Source organism: Chenopodium quinoa, unplaced genomic scaffold (genome assembly GCF_001683475.1).
Source record: "Chenopodium quinoa cultivar QQ74 unplaced genomic scaffold, ASM168347v1, whole genome shotgun sequence".
Taxonomy (NCBI): Eukaryota; Viridiplantae; Streptophyta; class Magnoliopsida; order Caryophyllales; family Amaranthaceae; genus Chenopodium; species Chenopodium quinoa.
In genome coordinates this window covers 1,159,240-1,170,027 of record NW_018742730.1, presented here as the reverse complement: position 1 = coordinate 1,170,027, position 10,788 = coordinate 1,159,240, and the positions used below count along the sequence as shown (strand labels likewise).

The 10,788-nt window shown below is 37.6% G+C and overlaps 1 long non-coding RNA gene across 6 annotated transcripts; it reads right to left on the bottom strand.

Moving 5' to 3' along the window:
* Positions 1 to 273: 273 nt before the first annotated feature.
* Positions 274 to 9,030, bottom strand: LOC110723395. Of its 6 annotated transcripts, none has more exons than XR_002511721.1 (8): positions 8,527 to 9,030; positions 8,334 to 8,449; positions 3,349 to 3,455; positions 1,464 to 2,544; positions 1,295 to 1,363; positions 983 to 1,190; positions 719 to 893; positions 274 to 523 (listed from the first exon to the last, which is right to left on the bottom strand). It is a non-coding gene; the product is annotated as an uncharacterized LOC110723395 (long non-coding RNA). The 6 variants fall into 6 exon arrangements; XR_002511722.1 differs by having other exon boundaries at positions 1,295 to 1,656; positions 2,477 to 2,544; positions 8,527 to 9,023; XR_002511724.1 differs by having other exon boundaries at positions 2,477 to 2,544; positions 8,527 to 9,015.
* Positions 9,031 to 10,788: the final 1,758 nt, after the last annotated feature.

Genomic DNA, 10,788 nt, shown 5'->3' with positions numbered 1-10,788 from the left:
ACATGAATACGATCAAAATAAAGTAGGGGCCTAATATTAGGGCAGGTCCAATCTCTTTTAGGTTGGATTTGTACCTTCATCCCTAAACCCTATTTGGTTCAAGACCTTATGGAGTTGACGATCTCTTGGATCGTTAAGGGGTGTAATCTTCAACTCGTGAACGGTTTACAAGTTCCTAAAAAAACTTGTTGGCGACTGTTTTGCTCTATCTTCTTTCTCTTTGGATGCCACCGTACTTTAGTGTATGATCACAGTGGGGTTCAAGTTAGGGGATTAACGCTTGAAATATTCCTTACACATATATTTGTACCATATGCCTTAAACTTGTATACAACAATAAATGCCGCATTTTCTACCGAATATTCTTTGTGGAAATAAAAGCTACCTTTGATTAAAAATAAAAAGCACTATCCTTTGTTGCACAATAAAATCATCCTGAGATTGAGCAACATTCATATGGTCTGTATCTTTCACTGGCTTCAAATCCTCCTTAGCATTGTTGTAGACTAACATCATCATCAACCTACATCATCAAAATAAATAGAATAAGCAAATAAACACCACCAATCGCTTTAGATTATGATGATCTACTCAACATTCACAATTACCTCCTTACCATTTCACCGTTCATATTCAATACATAGAGCCATATACCATGAATTTCAAAAAAGAAATGTGAATTTGAGTGTCCTTTAAAGCAAAACAAAAAATAACTCACCTGAATAGCAGCACCAAGGGCTACTACTTCATCAGGGTTGACAGTGCAATTCAGGTCGGTCTTGCCATCTTTTTCACAACATCCCGTACAGCTGGTATCAACAAGGATAACATCGTCTATGTCTTTAATTGATACTTGAGCGTCCTCTAAAGCAGTTTCAACAGGTGTCTTTAATCTGCAGAATTCAAGCAGCCTGACCTGTCAGTAATCAAAACAATGTGACACAATTTGAGCAAATAACTACAACAGTTTTCTGTACAATACCTTCCAAGCAAGTCTGAACATAACTCTTTGAACTTTGCTCTTTTTATAATTATACACATTTACTTGCCTAATGCTAATACGAGTTAAAGTCAAAAGCTCAATCTTTGCCTTCTCAACAGCTTTAGATAGACGCCAAAGAGCTTGTCTGTCATCCCGAAGATCAATATCCTCATTCTTCTTGAAAGTTTCTGCTAGCCAATTTACCATTCTGTGTAGTAGCAATTGCAAACAACTGTATCATTTCACTGCACAAAATTAAAGAACTGATTCAAGCTAGCACATACTTGGGCACGCCGATTCCTTGTTTCCTACCTTATCAGAGTCATCGCCACCCAAATGAGTCACCTGATGTAGATAACACCTTGAAACTCCGTCTCCAACCTCAAGAATTGCAAAAGGCAGAAAGAGTTGCAATGTAAGAAAATCTGATGTACAGCATCAAAAAGTAAACTATTGGAGTTTTTCTTTTTAAAGAACTCACCCGAAACATTAAAATTACTACCTCCAAGATCGAAAACCAAAATCGTCTCTTTATTCTTCTTCTAAACCCATATGCTAATGAAGCGACAGTATGGAAGCATTCAATCTGCCCCATAAACATATCTAACAATTCACCACTAAAGAGTGTAAATTTACTTAAGGGGAGCATTTCATGATCAACCGTTGCACGGAATCTGCAATGCCACAACGGGGTTTCATCTTCTTTTTTCTTAAATGGCAGGTTAGGTTTCATGAGAGCTATTCAATTAAGCATTCTTACTCTCCATTTACATGTTTCTCGGTATTTTGACAATTCTACTCTCATAATCTGTAGTTAGCTTAAACCATTAAATAGGAGAGGGAGTGTCATAATCAAACCATTATAGCTTTTTCTGCTAAAACAAACTGCTTGCAATATCCAAATATCCTGATTCTCTCTTCTTTGCCTTTCATTAACGCAAACCAGTCACCAAAGCCGTTTCAAATGATTAAATATAGAATCATATGAAACTAATTCACCAAAACCGTTTTCAAATGATGAAATAAAGATACACATGAAATCAAATAGGAGGTTAGTCAGAAGTCAACGGGGAGAGAGAACGATATAAATAAGAGAAGAGAGCAATCAGAAGCCTAACAAAATACACTTCTCATCAAGTCATCAAATAAGTAAAAGAAGGTTATTTCAGAGTCAACTCTCAACTAGATTCTAGCAGTAGTTGCAGATCACCAAAGTCAATGTATGCTGAACATCGACTTTCTTTAACACTCACAAAGTCAATGTCTTGAGAATTCATGAGCATTTCAACTTTAACTACAATTCAAACATCTCTTCAATTTCAAAATTTAAATCCTTTATTTACACCAACCTAAACTACAATTCTAAGAATTAAAGCAAACCCAATTCTAAAATCCAACTAAACCCATTAAAAATCAAAGCAAAACCCACAAAAACAAAGCTCAATAACATCAAATTTTACCAAAGATTGGAGAGAAAAAGATGGCAAAAAAAACCTGTGAGACCGCCAGTGATAAAAACAAGAGAAGAAATGGTGACTGGAAAGAGCTCTGGGTGATGAACACTGAAATGAAGATTAGAGAGTTGAATCCTAATTTAGGTTTCAGGATATACAAAATATATATATATATATATTCACACTAAAAAAGACCCAGAAAATCCAACTGCAAATACAAGTAAGACTGAAATGGATTACAAATTGAAAAAATCGCAACAATATGTATCCTAAACATATGGGTGGCTTCATCACTTTGATGTAGTTAACATCGCCCATTAATAGCAAAATCGAACAATCAGAAAGAAAAATACATTGAATCATGTTAATTATATCTAGTTTCAGGGGCGAATTTGAAGCTCCCAAACTTAATCTACTATTATGGCATTTCATGTCTTCCTTTGTCTCAAATAATTTATGAACACTATCTAATTTTGTTAATACTCAATAATTTTTGAACACTATTATCACTAACATTATATCAATACTCAACACTAGAAGATATTAAATAGATGATATATTGCTACCTTTCTATACAAATATTCAAAAGTGTTGCAACAAATTTATCCCAAAATGTGTCACTAAAGATAGTTCTTGTTCATTTGTTTTATTATGAGATGAGAGATGACTATAAGCACCCATTCTTCACTTGTCCGCCAATAATTATTATTATAATTATCTCATCAACAAAGAAATAAAAAGGCAGAAGAAAAGTTGTTTACATTGGACCATATCACTTCTTAAATTACAGCCAAAGAATATCAAATAATGACAACAGATAACAACTACAACAATTAGCAAAATTTCATCAGCAAAAAATTGTTGGCTATAATAAGGTACTACTTAAAGGGTTTACTAAACACTCATACCCACCTGAGATACTAGCCCCCGTTTCTTGTTAGCCTCGAACTCTCTTTGCTTCCCTTGAAATTCTTTTTGTACTTCCTTTACAAGTTGTTTGAATACTAGCCCCCTACAACCTGTTAGAAATTAGAGGTTAGAGATTGATTAACACAAAAAATCCAAATAAAAAATTAACATCCATAACGCAATCAAAAGGTTAAGATCAAACATTAAATCAAAGTTTATAAAAAAACAGATGAAAGAAATAGGAGAGAAAGTCAGCTGATGAGATCTCAATTAGTCGCCTGTGACCAGCCCACTTCCCCCACCTAGATCCTACCTACTCGCCCACCACCAAATCCCCGACCCAACTCTTCTCCACGACCCTACTGCTCCTTAAAATATTTTTTTTATTATTTTCTCTCTCCTTCCCCAAACACCACCACTGCTCCACCCCCTCTCTCCATCCCTACCACCACTGCACCACTCTAGTCCCATCCCCACCACTAGAATCGCCCCCTCCCGACCACCGCTGCCAACCTCCTTCCCACCCCTCCACCAGGCCAAAACTCCCACACACCCCACCAACCAGTAACCGATCCCTATTCCACCCTAACCATTCTATAGCCCAGATCCCACCAATTCCCAACTTCCGCAGCCAACCCTCACCACCAAAAACTCCCATACCGCATCAACAAGCCGGAAACCCCACCTCACCCAACCACAACTCCCTTCTCCCTCACGAATATCAACCACAAGCAACCCTGGTGCCTGCTGCTGCTCAAAATCATAGCAAAAGATATACACCCATCAAATTTATTTTGCCCTGTGATTTTTTAAAATATAAATCTATGATTTTGGGACTAAGGTTGTTGTTGTTGTTGTTGTTGTTGTTGTTGTTGTATAAGAGGATCAGAAGAAAGAAAACAATTGTTAATACTACGAAATAAACGAAATCTGAAGAATGATTTCAGCTAGTGCATAAAGCAGTGGCAGATAATAAATTATTTGGCAAATTGGCGATGATGATGCATCTTTCAGTGAATCAAAAGCCCTGTGATGCAGAGGAAATAGAGAAAGAAGGGATGATGAATCTTCAGGAAAATCAAAAGCCCAGTGATGCAGAGAAAGAAGAGAAAAAAGGGAGGAAAGCCCTGTGATGCAGAGAAAATAGAGAAAGAAGGGATGATGAATCTTCAGGTGAATCAAAAGCCCTGTGATGCAGAGAAAGAAGGGAAAAAAAGGAGGAGAATGGTAACATACAACTAATTTCAGGTGATCCTTTTAAGTGATTTAGTTCTTTTTATAATTATTGGGTTGATCATTATATCCCAATATTGACCCTTAGAGACCCTACAAAGCCTTGTCTAATAAGATAGTTGATGGATCATAGCCCTTTTAACATGGTCTGTCCCTAGTTCCGATTGAATTGCCATGTCCAATAACAAGGTATAGTTGTTTAGGTAAACACAATCAAATTTTTAAAATGGTTGTAATCGCCAATTATGGAACTTGGATAAACCTGACCCATGATCCAGGAGTCTTGACATGCAAAATGTCAAGAGATGTGGATTAAGCACTGAGAAGAGCCTTAACATGGAGACACTGTCAACATATATACTAACTTTACCAGCTTGAGGTGAAAATTTTAATCTGTTAATGTGTGAGAACAGCCGCGTCCAACTATGTCAACATGAGTATGGCAAGGCTAGTGTCGATTCCAAGCATAAATGAACAATACGTTGTCAAATATCACCATATGTGTATTCAGTATTTACCTTTTGGGTACAACAACCCGCCACAAATTGTAATACAGAGTTGGGTATCAAATCCAAGGTTGGAAGCTAAGTTATCTACAGGTGCCATTTAGAGGAAATATCCTTTCAGAGGCAGCATTTAATTGCATCAAGGAGAGTAGATTCATTGAAAGTCTATATATTCATTTGGATGTATCATTATGCTTTTCAAAAACTTTGTCATTGACCCTTTTGTGAAATTCTAATCAAAGATTATAATGAGGGATCTTTGTGGCCTAAGAAGCAGGGTTGGTGCTAAGAGGAAAAAGAAAAGTATTTATGAAGACAGATTTGGTGCGTAGCAAGGAGGTAAGGGTTAAAGCAGATTGGTGTCAAAACATATTACTCGTAGTATTTTTACAAAATAGTGCTGATGACATTTTGTTCTTCCGCCTAAGGCCCATTCAACATATTGTTACTGAGAGCAAAGATAAATTGTGTCAAATTGGATGTCTAGATGAAGGCGAGGGCTTCCAGGCCAATAGCAGACTCTACTCACACATCTTTCAACACTATCATATGTCATTCTATCTATTGAGGCTGTATTCTGTGCAAATTGGAGCAGGGGTGGCCCAATTCACCCAATTTTGCAAAACCATCACACTACTTGTCACCTAGAATGCATAAAGCAAAAGGGTGCGAAAGCTATACAATCTTCAGTATATATTAGGCTTCCAAATCAATTAGTACATGTATGAATATTTGCAAGTATAATGTGTTAAGCAAGGGTCCCTGATGCAGTGATTGGCCAGATATTACCTGCAGAGGCCTATCGGCTTCCCCAGCCTACTCAGTGCCGCAAGTGCGGGGCTCTCTAATTTGCTTTTGAAACACCACACTTCTGTTGTTGTGATGGTGAAGTTATGTCGAATTAGGGAGGGACTGATTAGGGATTCGGGGAGGGGGATGAACGGGAAAGGGGAGTGGAGGGGAAGTGGGAATGGCCGAATGGGGAAAGGGAAGGGGGGGGGTCTCCGGCGCCGGGGGAGAGGTAGTCGCCGGCCTCTGGCAGTGGGTGGATGGGATTTCTTTGATAATTTATATATTTATTATATTATTTAATTATTAATTGAAAAAAAGTTTTATTTTTAATAATTAATCAAAAAATAAGTATTAATTAATTTTTTTAAAAAGAACCGACCACATACTGACACGTGTCGTTCTTTACCCTAACAAACGATTACTTTCAAAGCTAACAGGTTTCGACTCATTTTAAGAAAATATATCATAAAAATCGATTGTCGACTTATTCTGAGTCAATCGAAAGGTTGGCTTATTTGGAGCTAACCAAGCAAAGGTTGGCTTTTTCTTGATAAATTTTCCTACGGAGTATAATTTATTAATTCTACTCCATCATTAACTGAATCTTTTTACAATCATTTATCTTCTCCTTCTTCCTTTGTCACAATAAACACAATAATGCTCTCAGTAATTGGAAATATATTACCAACATTCCTAGTTATCCTGAACCTTATACAATTCATACAATAGATCTATTCATAGTGCACAACTGTCACATATATTGACTAACGAGTAGTGTTGATACTATACAATAAGTTTCAGGTCAACAACTCATTTCCCTCAAACTAAAAAGATTCAGAATTCTATTGCAAATATATGAACACAACTTTATGAGATTTATGACACATTTTTAATATACAATTTATAACACACAAACTTAACAGATTCAGATTGCTGAACTGATGAGACTCACACACCTGCACATGCACCAAAAACGCAACAATCATACAGAAAAGTGTCCCTCACTGCAACAAGCAAAATGATGACTCCCTTTCATTGTTGGACCTAACAAATGATTGCCAATTATCAACATTTTATTTTTAATTATCATGAACTAAAATGTGCTCTTGTATCTTGACTTTCTTCTTCAAAGAGACTTTAGTGATATATTGTGAAATCAATGACTTCTAATCTGCACTCTGCACCTCTGCAGTCCTTACCATAGGCAAGAGCCTCATGATAAACACTAAACACTGACCTTAGTATATTTTTGTCTAAACAATCAAATCTTCTCAAAGTCACTGATTTCAATACTCACAAAGCATAAAATCTCATTCTGATTTGAGTCACAAGACCGCGACAAACTATTCTACCCTCACACATTTTCTTTTTATTCATTTTTTATGAATCTTGTACTGCTCAATCCAAAATTATTATGAGATAGTATAAGCAGCTTTAAGTTAGTTTTGTAAGACACCATATCAACTCTCATCAATCAACAAAATATGAAAATCTCAAGTTGTCACTACTCACTACCAATTACTAGTCTGCAGGACACTCATTACTCAACAATTAAAAAGTGACCGTCACCCTTCCTATAGAATTCACAAACTTCAACCAGCCAGACCTCCATATTAAGACTGAATCACCCACAAGGTATATTCCTATTTGATTATGTATGTATTCCCAAACTAATCTCATTCCAACTCACAGAAGACTACAGTCACTAAACCATCCTCAAATTATTGACAATTTTTTTGAAATGCTACTCAACTCACTACAAAATGAGTGGAGTCAGGTCTTTAATTAATTTTGTCATACAACGGCAATTAACTTTTGCCAATCAATTATTGAAAATTCTTTAGCGTTTAGTTACTAACTACCACTCTTTAGCCCACTCATTACTCAATACGGAGTAATTTAAAACTGAAAGTATCCTTGACTGTTGAATTAACACCATCACTACAAAAGACTTTAAAACATCAAACCAAAAAGATTCTAACAGTATAAAATCGACAATATTGCCCATATAGCATCAAGGTAATTTAAAGCAGCGAAAATCAAAAGCCTAAAACTAAAAGATTTAAAAAAAATGAAAAAAAAAAAAAAAAAAAAAAACTGAAACATATAGAAGCAGGGATCTATTATTAAGCACTCATTATAGAAAGCAAAATACATCAATCATTGACTCATATATTAAACAAGATAAATAAATTATTAAACATGCAGTAAACATACCTAATTAATCTTTTTTTACAGACAACATATAATGGAATTATAGCTTCAATTATACATCAAATAAAAAAAAGCAGATTAATTAGGCAAAACAGAATCGAAATTGACGAAATAATTAAAGATATAGTAATGAGAAATTGACAAAACCCAAAACATTCGTACCTATCATACCAACACTAACAGAAAGTTGATGGAAATTAAGAAAACCCCGATAAATTATTAGGAAATGAGAGAAAATCGTACCTGTAATTTTCCAAGGGTCATTCTTGAGCCACGGTTTTGCTCCTGCTACTCCATTCAAGTTTGAAAAACCATCAAATTGAGTATTGATTTAGAGATAGTCAAATTGTGTAGTTTCCCTAATCAATAGTTTTAGAGATTGATTTAGTTGTTACAAAGAAAGAAAAAAAAGCCTAATTTAGGAGAGAGGAAATACCTGAATTGCTTTAGGGTTCGTTTATCCCATATTGTAATCGTCGTCCGCCATTGAAGATTGTTTAAGCTTTAAGCCCTAAATTAGTCGGGGAGAAGGAGAGTATTATTGTGAGGAGAATAAAGTTGATAGTAGTCAAAGAAATTGTGAGGAAATTCGGGGGAGGAGAAGACCACAGCCTACTGATTCAGCATTCAAAGAAAACAACAAACCAGGATAAACGAGACTGAGGGAGACCAAGAATTCAGTCAAAAAAATAAAAAATAAAAAATAAAAACACTTTGTCTAGTTTAGAGTTGTTTATTTCTAGGGTTAATATTGTTGATTGTTAGAAAAATACGGAGTATGATTTACGAGTAACAAGCTAGCCTTGTCACGCTGGTTAACTTGACACACACCAAAACTCCTGACCGATGGAGTAATTTCTAACTGAATAAACCCTAATCAATCGAGTAACCCCTGATCAAGTAACCCCTAATCGTCTAAGTAACTACCCCAATTAATTAAATTACTCAGTACTATGTATTGTTCAACATATACTTAGGTGATCAAAAATTTAGGTGAGGTTGAATAACACCCCCAAAAAATCTCCCTTCACGGAAACATTGTTATATTATAAAGTAGAGATATACTTGGGATATTACCGTCACGTGATTGTAAGCCTATTTTAAAAACCTCAACTCACTAGAACTTGCAACGAAAAACAATTCTTACTTTATAAATTTTACCAAAAAAAAACAAAAAGTATAAAACGACGCAAGGGGTTTCGAACTACCACTGGGCTGCAGGACTCTCAATACAGTTATGTGCGGAGGCTTTAAATATTATCAATTAAACAAAATTAATTATTAAAAAAAATAGTCCACGTGAATGTGAAACTACAAGTGTACAACTACGGCGCTGGAAGACGCAGATGATGAGGAATGTTCATCATGTCAAAGAACTGTGCAGATCGAGGAGTATGCTCCCCATCAGATCCGGTCTCTCCAGGAGGAGGGAAACTCAACTGAGGACCTGTCCACCCAAGGTCGCCCTGGTGATGAATCAACAGAGGCTGAGGCTGCTGCGACGACGAGCCAATCTCGTACGTCCCACCACCTCTCAGAGCTGAAGTCGCCTTTCCTCCCTGGCCTATCGGTCTAGCCGGTGCACTCTCAGATGAAGAGCCCGAGCCCTTACCGCCTCGGTCCGGGCATCATCCAATCGGCCACCCCGACCACCAGAAGTAGTGCGGAGACGCCTCGAACTAGACCTAGCCAGCTCTCTTCGAACCTCAGGTCTCGTTCGAGTATGGGAAGGAATAGGTTGTCCCTACAAAAAGAAATCAAGTCAGAGGCAAAGAGAATAGAAATATAAACAATGCAGGAGTAAGGAAAAAAGCTACCTCCCGAACAGTGTCGTCACGACGACAGGAGTCCACATTCCTCATCCGCACGAGCTGGCTCCGAAAGGCGTTTATGCACCTCCCCATCGCCGTAACCACCTCGCGCGAGAACTGTCAAAGAAATAAAATCAGTAACAATACAAGACAGATATAAACAAATAGCAAGTAAATAACTCACCCGAGTCTGGTGGCGAGGGATAGATCGCTCAACAAAACGCTGATCCTCGGGAGCCGGAGGGATCATCTCCTCAATAGGCCCATATGTCCCCTGATAGTGGATGAACATATGAGGGGGAATGAACTCAATAGGCTCAGTGTGGCAAAAAGCAAACCAAAGTGAATAAAATATCACTTGGGGGCTACTTAGCAAAAAGATAAAAGATAAAAATCATATTGCCGCCTCCTTTGACAGAACAGGGGCCAGAGCTAACAACGGCAGCAGGTGCTCCGCGTAGCACCGCCCTGAGCTAGCATGAGATCACCAAGGGGTACCAGCAGGCGACCTCTCCGATAAGTTGAGCAGCCTAGCGTCATGGAACATATGACGTGGCGGAGGAGCAGGGACGACAAAAATCTATGAGGAGTGCTGAATAGCAACTCTCTCTCCTAGGTACACCGCCGCCTGATACGTCCTCAGGAAGCAGCGACGCTCGGCAGTGTACTGCGCAGCCAGCGCAGGGATAACCAAACCACCCCATGGCCGGTATATCACGTCAGCTCCTGCAAAGAATGCCTATAAGATAAAGCTCTACCAAAAGCAATACAAAGATGTCAACTATGCAAAAGAACATACCGAGAGGATCAACTCTCGAACACGGGCAATAGTCGCCTGGTTACTGTAGCGACCTCCCTAACAGGCGCCAATGGGGAATTCGCATGGA